The sequence below is a fragment of the Neolamprologus multifasciatus genome, chromosome 14 (genome assembly GCF_963576455.1).
Source record: "Neolamprologus multifasciatus chromosome 14, fNeoMul1.2, whole genome shotgun sequence".
Classification (NCBI taxonomy): domain Eukaryota; kingdom Metazoa; phylum Chordata; class Actinopteri; order Cichliformes; family Cichlidae; genus Neolamprologus; species Neolamprologus multifasciatus.
The window spans coordinates 33,406,431-33,419,072 of NC_140452.1; the positions used below are offsets into that span (position 1 = coordinate 33,406,431).

Below are 12,642 nucleotides of genomic sequence, written 5' to 3' on the forward strand. Positions count from 1 at the left end.
GTCAGGTTTTTTGGAGAGGACAGAAAAGTCCAAGGACCAGGACGATATTCCGGTTGTGATAGATGGCGAGCCAACCACTTTGAGGACGATCTACCCCAAAAGAAGATACACTCCACACACTCATACATTCCAATTACACTCACAAGGACCTTTGAAGTTGGCCATCGCCAGCTTAACTCTAAATTCTTAAAGGGCCCCAACGAGTACTTTTATTTTGTTTGAGTGTGCACACTATTTATTTTATTTTATTTTATTTTTTTACTTTATCTGTACAAATTGGACAAATATCTGTTATACCTTGTAACAATACAAGAGTGGCTACTCAAAAGTTAACATTGTGTCCAGGTCATTATTGCTGCTCAATACTTTGGCTCCATGTGAATTTGGTGTCTTCTGATTCTGGCCAGGGTCTTATTACGAGCCCAAGTAATTATTGCGCTGTAATTCACCTTTATACCTTAAAGTTGGTTACAATATTCATGTGTTGTATTAACCCCGTATCACAATGTGTTCATGCGGTGTCTGACTTTGGAAACTTTTATGCGCACGCCGCTCCCAATACCTATAAACAAAATCATTGGATTTGTGCCAGGCAGAAAAAAAACCCGTGTTCTTCTAAACAAGGCTGAGTTTTAGAGTTTGGAACAAAATACAGTTATCTGACAGAATGGGAACAAAAAGAGCCTCGGGGGGGAGGAACATTGCTGGCTCCAACCCCGTAATCATAGAGGGTTTTAAAAGGTACAAACAAGATGAGTCGAATTACTATTGAAGGGTCTGGTTGAGATCGGAGTAATTGGGTATGGAAAGAAAAGGAGAGCTCTGGATGAGGGAGGGAAAGAAAATGACAAGACAGAGAGCCTAGTTTTTCTTCTCTCTCACTTTCTTTTTCTTTTCTTTTTTTACCTCTTTTAGTTAGCATAGATATTCTTGTAAGTGGCATGTCGCAGGACCCTGCAGTGAAACGCTCGCAAAATTACTGAAAATTAAGTGTACAAGATTGGCCACCAAAATCCAATCTGCTCCCAGCCTCAGTCATTTTGTAAAGTTGACGATGCCTGGGAACTTGTGACAGTCCAATTAAGGACATTTGCATATCAGGGGGCTTAAATTATTGTCATCCGCTGGAGCATAAAATGGAGGTGCAACTCAGGAGGAGATAGTGGTGATCTGCACTCGTAGACCATGGAGGAGTAAGCGGAGGGGGGGAGCTGCTTTCAGTTAGAAACATGTGGTATTATTGTACATATTCCCTATACTTATTCCCACTGCTTTTTTTTTTTTGCCTCATCCTATCATTCTCCTCTTATGCTTTCACCTCCTGCTTCTTTGAGGTCCCTTCTCTCTCTTTACAACCTTCCTGTCTCTCCTCCCTCCTCAATCCCCCCTCCTTTTTTTACCTTCTTCCACCAGTCCCTCTGCTTATGCTTTCAGCTTATTGAACGAGTTTGCTGATTAGCAGATCTTAAAATTTTATCCTCTTGATAAATGGATAAACTATGTGGGTACAGGCTGTAGTTATAAAATGCTCCATTACTAAGAATAAAAGTATCTCAAACAGTTTACAAAAAAAACAACCTGAAGATTTTTTCCAACTCAGTCTTTCCCCATCTTTGCCTGGGGCATGTGTATCGTTATGGTCTTATGTCATGGAGGTACAGCCAACAGGAGATACAGCACAAGTAAAGGTAACTGTCAGGTACAAGACAAGAGAGGCAAGGCCTTACAAGGAATGACTGCAGGCTGTACGCACAGACCGCATAAGACAGTTTTGTTTATCTTTTCCTCTGTCTGTTTCTCTTTGTGTTCGCATCAGTCTGAGCACGTCTCTTTGCTTTTGTGTGTGTGCTATTTTTCTATTTGTTTCACGCGTGGATCAGAATCAAGGTGCAGAGTTGGAGTCACATTTCAATAACTCTACCTGCCTCGCACTTGACTGTGTTAGAGCTGTCATTGCCATTTTGGCGGCATTATGATAATGTGCTATACATCACGCGGATAAATTTAGAGAGGAAACGCTTCCATGAAATGCTTGAGACACCTTCGCTGTGCATGCAGGGGCAACCATAGTCGCCTCCACTCTATAGGTTATTTATATCCACAATGACTCATGGGCTGCTAAAGTTTGCAGCGTCAAAGGTGAAGTAGAGTGCAAGGTGAAGGGACCACATAGCACTTCCCTTCAGGGGCGACTGATGCTAGCCATTTTCCACCTCATCAAATGCCCATAATTCTGTCAGCCTATTTATGGTAATAAATAGGTAAAATGTTTCAACATGAAACAAGCTACTTTTGGCTGCTTCTTTGTTTACAGGGGGAGGTGCTACAGTGGTTTGATTTGCAAATATGCAGATTTTAACACTTGATGCCCTTCCTAACACAACTCCAAAGGGATTTCAGTTTATAGTGTATTTTTAGTCAGAGTGATGAAGGTTCCAGAACCCTAAGAAAGTTTTATTTCTGCATCTACTCATGTATTTTTTGTGTATATATATATGGTTTCATTTATATTTTTAAATAGCTGCAGCCCATAATCCTCAGAAAATGTTGCTATCTTTATGCTATGCACCTCACATTTTTTTTCTCCAGTGGCAATGTTCAGCACCAGCAAGTATCCAAAAACAACATTTGTTCAAGTGATGTAACAGGATGTAAAGGAGGGATAAAGAAGGATGTAAAGCAAAGGTTGGCAGGAATGGATTAATCAACAATAAAACAGTACTGCATAAAAAACAAAAAACGCACACACATATACTTATTCTGTAATATCTAACCATATTTCACTGGTAAAATAATTAATAGTAGGGATGCAGCGATACCGATGCTGGTATCGGCCCATATGGAAAAGATATATAAATCTTATAAAGTTTGTATCTGTCTTGTGTGAAACTTGTATGAAAAGTATACAAGAGTGAAAACACATATAAGATCCCTTGAAAAATGATATAATGAAACTTTTGGATACTTACTAAAAATATATATGAAAGTAATGAGAAAGTGGCCACTTTCATGAGTAAATCATGTAAGCCTTATATGATTTATATATAATTTACTCATGAAAGTGGCCACTTTCATGAGTAAATCATATATGTTTTTACTATTTCTTTTCCATATGGGGGGTATCGGGGCCGATACGATAAAATGTGCGTGTACTCATACTCGCAAAAGTTTGACCGATACCATGAATCGATACCAACTTGCTTCATGAATCAGAGGGTGGCCTGTACTTTCTGTTGTGATTTTTTAGATTGGCCGCTAGGGGGACATGTCGCTAGGGGGTTAGGCGAGTGAGACTGGCGGCTCCTGTAGCTACGCTAAACAAAATGTCAACAGTGTGGACTTACTTCAAAATTTGTGAAGATGACAGAAGCAAGGCCGAGTGCAAACTGTGTACCGGTAAGGTGTCCAGGGGAGGGAAGGAGAGTACATCGTTCAATACAAGCAATTTAATAAAACACCTGAGGACACATCATGCTCTGGAGTACACCAAGTTTGCTAAGGCTAACGCAAGACCAGAACAGCCCACTTTAACTCAGGTTTTGGAAAAGCGACGAAAAATGTCAAGAGAAAATCCACAAGCAGTTAAAATAACAGAGGCTCTGACTCATTTTATCGCTCTGGATGACCAGCCACTGTCGGTCGTGGAAAACGTAGGATTTTGCCGTCTTCTCAGCATACTCGAGCCACGATATGAGATTCCCAGCCGCCCATACATCACGGACGTAATCCTGCCAAAACTTTTTGAAGAGGTAAAAAAACACATGCATAACCTCTTGCAGGAGGTTTCAGCCTTAAGTTTCACTACCGACATTTGGACAAGCAGTGTGTCCCCGATGTCGCTCCTCAGTTTAACGGCGCAGTGGATTGATGCGAAGTTTGTTCGTCATCAAGTAACACTACATGCAAAGTCGTTCAGGGGCTCGCACACCAGCCAAACCATCACAACTGCTTTCGATAGCATGCTTCAAACCTGGGATATACCAAAGACATCCATCCGCGTAGTTCTCCGGGACAATGCAAGAAATATGATAAAGGCCATGAGTGATGCTGAGCTGCCCAGCCTGCCTTGTACTGCTCACACTCTCCAACTGGTTGTTCATGAGGGCCTTCTGTCACAGAAGAGTGTTGCTGATGCGGTGGCAGTTGGCCGCAAAATAGTCGGACATTTTAAACATTCTGCTCTGGCTAGCTCCCGTCTGGAGCTGGTTGCGGGCTGGTTGATCAATTACAGATCAACCAGCCCGCGAAGCGGCTCCAGCAAGACGTTCAGACCCACTGGAACAGCACCCTTTCTATGATACAGTCATTGATCGAGCAGAAACGGGCTCTGGGAATATTTGTGTCTGAATATGGACTCCCTGATACGCTCACGGCTCACCAGTGGACACTGCTGGAGAAGGTGATATCTGTTCTGGGTCCATTCGAGGAGTTAACTCAAAAAGTCAGCTCTTCAGATGCTATGGCTGCAGACGTCATTCCAGCCGTCACTATGCTCCACAGATTTCTAACAAGGGAGACTGACGAGGACTATGGGATCAAAGCAATGAAGGGAACCTTGGCTGCAGCTGTCAGGACGCGGTTCACTGACGTGGAGGAAAACCCACTCTATAGCATCGCCACGCTACTCGATCCCAGGTGAGTGTTGTGCCTGTGTGTGTAACTGTTTGACTGTATGTGAATATGACTGTGTATGTAACTGTGTTACTGCAAAAAAAAATGGTAAGCAACACAATTGTTTTCTTTCTCTGTTTTAGATATAAAAATCGTTTTTTCTCCGGCACCACAACTGCTGCAAATGCCAAGGAGACGCTAAAACTCGAGCTGCTAAGGTTGCCTGGAGAGGAGGATCATGACCTGAATGAACAGCCTTCAAGAAAAGCCCGCAGTGACCAGCCCACAACTAGTCTGGACAGCATGTTTGAATAAATTGCAGATGAGCAGGCATCAGCATCGGTGGGCAGAGCTGTGGTAGGTTAGAGACATATCTTGGAGAGGCCGCAATTCTACGAGAAGACAAACCTCTACAATACTGGATGGTTAATAAAGTGCAGTTCCCAAACCTGGCTAGAGTGGCGGGCAGATACCTTTCAGCACCATGCACGAGTGTAGATACTGAAAGGCTGTTCAGCTCAGTGTCACACATTGTGAATGAAAGCAGAAACAGGCTCACAGCTGATCATGCAGAGATGAACCTGCCTCTCACTTTCCCAAAAACAGTTTAGTTCGGAGGTCACACCATTGCTTGCTGACTGAAGTTTTTTGTTTGATTAAAATGTGGACACTCTGCAATAGGTGGTTCATTAATGTTATGTGAATCTGAAAGCTGTAGACAGTGCCACATAGGTCACTGTTATTTTGTTTGGATATAATATGGACATTGTGCAATAATTTAACAAAAGTGTTTATTTTATTCTGAACAGAAGTGTTTATTTTTCAATCTGAAAGCGGAAAAGAGACCCAAAGAGCTCAGTTATTTTATTTTTTTATTACAATGTGGATACTCAATTCAATTCAATTCAATTTTATTTATATAGCGCCAAATCACAACAAATGTCGCCTCAAGGCGCTTCATAGATACAGAGAAAAGCCCAACAATCATATGACCCCCTATGAGCAAGCACTTTGGCGACAGTGGGAAGGAAAAACTCCCTTTTAACAGGAAGAAACCTCCGGCAGACTTACTCTGCAATAGGTTCATTAATGTTATGTCTGAAAGCTGGAGACTCCGAAATACTTTAGTTATTTTGTTTGTTTGTTTACAATGTGGACACTGCGATAATTTAAGAGAAGTGTTTATTTTTCACTTGAAATTTAATTTTTTGTTGTCATTTTTATTAATATTTTTATTGACAGAGAATAAAATAAAATCTGTCTTCCAATTCATTGCATTTTTCTGTGTGTGTGTGTGTGTGTGTGTGGTAGACGTATCGGTTTTTGTACTCGGTATCGGCAAGTACTCAGATCCAAGGATCGGTATCGTATCAGTTTGAAAAAATTGGTATCGTTGCATCCCTAATTAATAGCTATTTATTTTAATAAAGACATATCTTTGAAAGAATCCAACATAATTTACTGAAGCACAGAATTTGAGTAAACATAATTAAGTGATTAGATTTTGAAACTACCCAGCAGAGACTTTGAGAGTGCCAACAAGAACAGGAAGTACTGTAGTATACACAGCGATCAGGCATAACAGTGACAGGTGAAGTGAACAGCACTGATTATCTGTCCATCATGGCACCTATTAGTGGGTGGGATATATTAGGAAGCTGAGAAATCTTGGGTCTTGCCATTCCTTTTTATGTTACTTTGATTGTACCACCTACCTGAACATGGTCACAGGTCATGCACACCCTTACATGGAAACAATACATCCTGATGGCTGTGGCCTCTTTCAGCAAGGTAATGCACCATGCCACAAAGTAAGATGGTTCAAGAATAGTTTGAGGTGTGAGGTGTTGACCTGTCCTCCAAATTATCCAGATCTCAACTTAATCAAGCATCTGCAACTTGTAGCCAAACTTTGCCTTAGCTTATACCGTCAGTATTGACACCACTGGTTGACAGTAGTTATATTCTAAGGATCCATTTTGCTCTTATAATGATGCCATGTAGTTACTAATTTATGTAGCAAAGTGGCACTAAGCTATTTCTGGCGCAGGTACAAATGAGACTTATTGAAGATGCTTCTGAAGTACCGGTAAGTATCAGGTAAGAGTGTCAGTACCTCAAAATCAAAGAGCACAGTTATGAAGACAAAGCTAATGCTATTATTTTCCTACTGTCAGCTGGGAGCCTGTGATGTGCAGAATATAAAATGCAATATTCTTATAGGTGTCTTGTTTGGGTTTGTTGTTGTTTTTTGCTTTATATATATAACTATACTCTCATTAAGAAAAACAGATTAGTCTATTGTTTCTCTTCTGGTAAGCAACACATTGAAGTGGCATGCAGCCAACTGTGGGATCAGTGTAGGGACATAAAACATTATTAACCTCGTCATCACTCTTGACTGTCACTCTAAAACTACACCCTCCACTAATGTAATTACAGTCAGGTCAAGTCTTCAGATCACACAGTGGTATCCTGACAAGCTTCAGCTAAAAGGCTTCAACAGTGAGAATACTGACCTGACACTGGGATGATGTAGACCTTCTTTAGCTTTATTGAAAGCTGTCTCTGAATTGTTGCCAGAACAATGTGCATTAACATATGAAGAGAAGCACTCACTTAAAAAGATGGAGTAGAGTTGTGGGGGAAAGAAGCAGTTCAAGGAAGGCCAAATGCCAGCTGTCTAAAGCCATGTCCCATTTACTGAGTGTAATCGATACATGTGTAGTAGACATACTGGATGAGCAGCTGAGGAGACAGGTTAGTACATTGCAAGAGGCAGCAGCGCTCAGTTCGGAAACATGCTGACATTTCATCTATAGGTTACTGAATTATCATCAGTGACACTGAGGAAAGTCCTACACACATCAAGTATGTCTGAAATGGATGGGACTCTTTCAGGTAGGCTGTCCTCAACAAGAACTGTGAAGAGGGACTGCCAGCATGTGCATTCTGACAGTTTGCTTACTGTAAGCCCATTGGCATGCATCCTGTCTGTGTTTGGATTCCCATCTGTAGACTTGGGTAGACTTCAGAGAATGTGAAGGATCATCTTCCAACATTTGAGTGTGAAGGATTTCAGAGAAATAGCAAGCTTATTTGGATAAGACGACTATGGCTCAGCTCATAGTAGACTCTCTACAATTTAAAGGGTTCACACACACACACACACACACACACACACACACACATGCAGTCTACCTTAACCCCCTCTGCCACATTTTCTGACATTTGAACACAGGCGCAGACTAAATCCAACAATTTCTGTCACTTTCCAGAAGTGACTGTCCGACAAGCCCGTCCATCTCATTGCAGCAATTGACCAGTTGTACTTAAATGTGAAACTACCATGGCTTTCTGTGCCACTTTATTTATGTGGCACTAATTCACAACAACAGTTATTCTCGGGGCACTTTACATTACCGAGAGAAAGCCAGCGACTCCCAGAGCAGGCATTTGGACACAATGGGAAGTGAAAAAAATCTTCCTTTTTAACAGAAAGACACAGAAGCAGGCTTTGGAAGCAGGGCCATCTGCCTCGACTGGTTGGGGTGAGAGGAAAGTGAAGAGAGAAAAGAGGCTTACTAAAGCTTACTTCTTTTATTCTGTCTCTTTGACTTTTCATGTGTACACCAGAGTGTCACACCATGAATGGCTTTGGGGTGAGGAAGTCAGAAAGTACGCACCAGTATGCTCATTTGTACTATTCATTGCATCTCGTCTACGACGGCAGGCTTTTTGCACTTCACATGAGGCACTCTGGAACAGGTTTTAGCCTCTAAATGTGGTTGATGATACATTGTGGCACTTTCTTTCATTCTAAGCCTAATGAACTCTTTAAATTGAGCAGAAACAGCAGAATGTCTAGACGAGCAATTAAAATCAAACCAAACCAAAAAAAAAAAAACCCTAAATAAATTAAAAAATAAAATCTGAAATAAATTGGCTGTGCGCCTTTTATATTGGACTGTGTTGCATCTCGTCTATGATGGCAAATGTCTTGCAGGAAGGTGTTGGCCACATCCTCCCTGCAAGACATTTTCCACTAACAAGACTCTACTAGACTCATACTGTGTCTCAAATCACAGACCTCTTTGCACTTACATTTACTCTTCTAGTTGTATAATTTTGACAGATGAACTGTTGAACAGTTGAGTGTTGCATGCTCTACACTTCTCACCCTTAGTGCTTACTGGCTATGCATTTCTCCCTGTGAAATTCAGCAGCAACACACTGTTCAACAAAGTACACATAAACAGTTTGTGATGTTTGTCTAATAGAAACATTGAATTTGAAATTACCCGCCGCTTAAATAAACGTCATTCCCTTCATTCTTCCTCCTCTTCTGTAGAGCTGGACACAATGGGAAGAGATACTTCAGCTAGATGCTGAAGTATCGCAAACACACCTTACGGTCACCTGCACTCCTTTATTTCCCACGGAGCTCCGCAAAGGACATGGGAGAAAAAAAAATTACGATGAACTTTTGCGAGATCTCGCAAAACTTTTGCGAGATCCCGAGTTAGTTTTGCGTGAATGTAGCTGAATGTTTTGCGTGAATGTAGCTGTGTAAACGTCAAATATGTGCTCGGTTTACAAGACATCACATATTTGCAAAAGTGCTGCAACGTTTTCGGAGATCTGACACCCACCATGTCGAAGCTAACGGGAGGTCGAGACCTACTACAGCCGGGAGGAATATCGTGCCTCAACCTCCTGGTCGGCTTTGAGCTGGCGGCCTCCGAAGAATGCGGCTAAAAGGTTTTTTTGTGAGATCTCGCAAAACTTTTGCGAGATCCCGAGTTTGTTTTGCAAGATCTCGCAAAAGTCCGTCTTAATTTTTTTTTCTCCCATGTCCCTTGCGGGGTTCCGTAATTTCCTAAGTATAAACGCTGTAGATAATAAATTTAAGCTAAAAGTAACGAACCTATTTTAAAAATGTAAGCAGTACAAAGTACAGATATTTGTTTAAAAATGTAAGGAGTAATGAGTACTCAAGTAAAGTACAGTAACAAAGTATTTATAGTTCATTACTTCCCACCTCTGATGACGAATGTATGCAGACTTCTGACCACATTTGTATACAGTTTATTGCATGCAAGTATAAAGGCTGAAGCTTTAAAATTTCTGCTTAAGTTACTTCTCCGTGTCACCGTGCGAATCCATGCTGCAGCCTTTAGCGGACTCATTTACAGGGGAGGCCACCTCTTGAAAAGTAATCATCAAGTGCCTGAGCATTTTATCTTGTGCATTTAATCACATACTTGGGCTTTACAGGTGCAATCCTCCTCTACCCCTCAGCTATCCCCAAATAAAAAAAAAAGAAAAAGAAAAGCTCATTTTAAAGGAGCGTCTAGTGGCTCATCAGAGGTGATACCCTGTCTTCACTTCCCTCTAGGCCTGTAAACACATGAGTAATGAATCACTTCCCAGCCATACCCAAGTGGACAACAATTTGTGTCCATCTCTGTCTGGTAACTCCATCTCTTCCACTGCGTGAGCCCTACGGGGATTACCGAAAAGAGAACGACTCAAAGTTTAAAAGCTGCTGTGTGCATTGCTGTCAGTGAGGATGAGAGCCATCTTAACACCACGTGTGTGTCAGCCTTGCAACATAACCCTGCCCATCAGCATTATTGTAGTCTATTAGGGTAGCTGCTTAGTTGACAGCTGAACGATTGTGCTTTACTTGTGCTGTTGCCCGGTCGTGTCGTTTTCATGCTCCGAGCTCTTCCCTGTCATTTTCCCCTTGTCTGATCCTTTTTGTGATACTGATGCTTACATACAGTGCGCGGAATATGGGAAAGACCTACTGTAGTACACACCTTCATTGGAGCTGTCAAACCTCATTGCAATGACAAGCCGGTGGGAAGCGTAAGAAGCTGCAGCAAAAAAAAGAAAAAAACAATAATAAGGAGCTAAAATGTTGAAGTGAAATGAAGGGTTTGGGCGTTTATCATCATCCACTTGACACACAGGAAAGGCGACAAGCTGTAGGAATAAAAGAGACATGGAAAGTGATAAATGTGGCTGGAGTGTAAACTTTAATGGCCCAACCTTGGATGGGAACAATTTGCCAATATTTAATTAACTGTAATGTGATCAATCAGAGTGTTAAAAGATGAGGCTGTTCCGGTGGGGCACTCTGCCAGCTGCACTCATCCTAGAGCTCATTTAGTCTTGAGAAAGCTCCAGCAAAATGCAGCAATCAACAAAAGCCCCTCTGGATTCTGTCTGGAGGATCCTATTGTCACTGCACTGACAACAGCAGCATGTGTTCCCTGTAAATCAACAGAGAGGCTCTGCTATTCATTCCAGCTTGAGGTCTGCGCCGCTTGGGTTTCTTTTTTTTGCCTGGATTTCTGTATTTATGAGATTAATGTGACATGATATTGGGATTTTTTTAACTTCTTTTTTTGCCTCTTGATTTTTCACAGATATATTATTTAAAAAAAACATCAAACAAAAGGAGAAAGATTTTCATGATTGGTGCTCAGTTACACGTTTTCACATGTGTACAGCTAGCCTTCAGTCTCAGCCCCTCCCATTGCCGTCTTAACTGTGTCATGTCGTTTTGAGAGCAGATACTGCTGAGTGACTTGTTTTCTTTGTCTCCTTATGTGTTTCTCTCTGTTAGCAGAGAGGACTTAAAATATAATAGATGATTTACGAGAGGGTGCCCACCTTAGAAGTAATTAACTCGTAAAGTCCATCCAGAAGTAGATCTGGAGCCAGAAATTCCTACAAAAAAATATATTGCATTGCTTGGAGAGACTCGTGTGTGACGTCTCAGACTTCTCTTGTTGTCTTTGTGGTATCGCTGCACTCATATTTAACTTTTAAGCCAAAGGTTACTTGCGATAAAGTGTTCACCGATGATCATTGTTTTTCTGGGGGAACTTAGACTAGGCCACATGTAGATACTGAGTTATAGAATTAGTTTCATTCATTTTCATTTGCTTTACTTCACTTGGTTTAAAGGTGTAGTTGATGTCTGGGCTCCTGTGTTTTCATTCCCCAGAAGATTACACCAAGCTTAGTGCAGCAGGGATTGGAGAGATACAATAATGAAATCTCCAGGGGAGCCGGTTCCCACAGGTGAACGCTGGGAGGGAGGAGGAAATGAAATGCTATAAGAACAGATATAAGAACAGCAGATCAGCATGCTTGCCTAAATGCATTTATACTCTGAATGACCTGCTACATGAGCCAAATTCTGATTTATTTAGGTTTGAAAATGAAAGGTAGTTAGTCGCAAAGAAACATATTTCAGAGTCTTAGTGAATTCAAACTAGCACAAAAAGAGATCATAATTAAGAGACTCTTTATGCTCCATTAAACATAATACAGTGAAAAGTAAAGGTCATTCTATGATTACAACCAAACCAGACTTAAGATCTCATATCTGTAGTCTGCAATAGACCGTTTAACTAAACATTTCAAAGCTTTCTTCTTTCTTTTTTTTCCAGATAATACCATCACCTGTGTTCTGATAAACATATTATTCATTCATGGTGTCAAGAGCTTTAATTTCTCAAACCTCCCAAGGTTGCCCCATGCTTGTGTGCTCATCTAATTTTAAGAGTTTCCTTATCACCTCCAGTTCTGCAATATTCATCAAATAAATAAGTGATTAAACAAATGAAAATCTGAAACCTGGCTAATATCGCTCTAGACCAGTGACAGCGATGCTCACTGTGCTGTCTGTCAAAGATATATTCCATCTATATAACGGCATCTAAAACTGTCAATGAAGATAGACAACAGCCAGGCTAAGTGAAAATGAAGTGCAAATTGATGGCATATATTATCCCTACCTCAATTTTCTACTCGACCTTTACAACTCGCCACCAAAAAAGGAAAAGGACAAAAAAAGAAGGTCTTTGTGCATTCTTACTGGTTGAGTCTCTAATCTCTTGCAGAAAACTGGGAAGATAGTGAGGGTAGGATGCTGTGACCGAAAATATATGAATTGGCTAATAAAAGTGTGGCCGATTAAATTAAGACAGTAATTGGATTCCTGCATGAGCA

At 41.0% G+C, this 12,642-nt stretch overlaps 1 protein-coding gene and 1 long non-coding RNA gene across 6 annotated transcripts in view; both read left to right on the forward strand.

The window, feature by feature from the left end:
* Positions 1–12,642, forward strand: part of LOC146504470 (calsyntenin-2-like) — a 325,046-nt gene that overhangs the window by 128,964 nt on the left and 183,440 nt on the right. The window lies entirely within an intron of this gene.
* The window catches only part of LOC146504472 (uncharacterized), a 34,569-nt gene that overhangs the window by 2,120 nt on the left and 19,807 nt on the right, over positions 1–12,642 (forward strand). For 3 of the 5 annotated variants that reach the window (XR_014868762.1, XR_014868763.1, XR_014868766.1), the window contains one exon: positions 1–12,642. This exon is cut by the window's right edge. This is a non-coding gene — a long non-coding RNA (uncharacterized LOC146504472). The other 2 variants (XR_014868764.1, XR_014868765.1) reach the window with 2 other exon arrangements.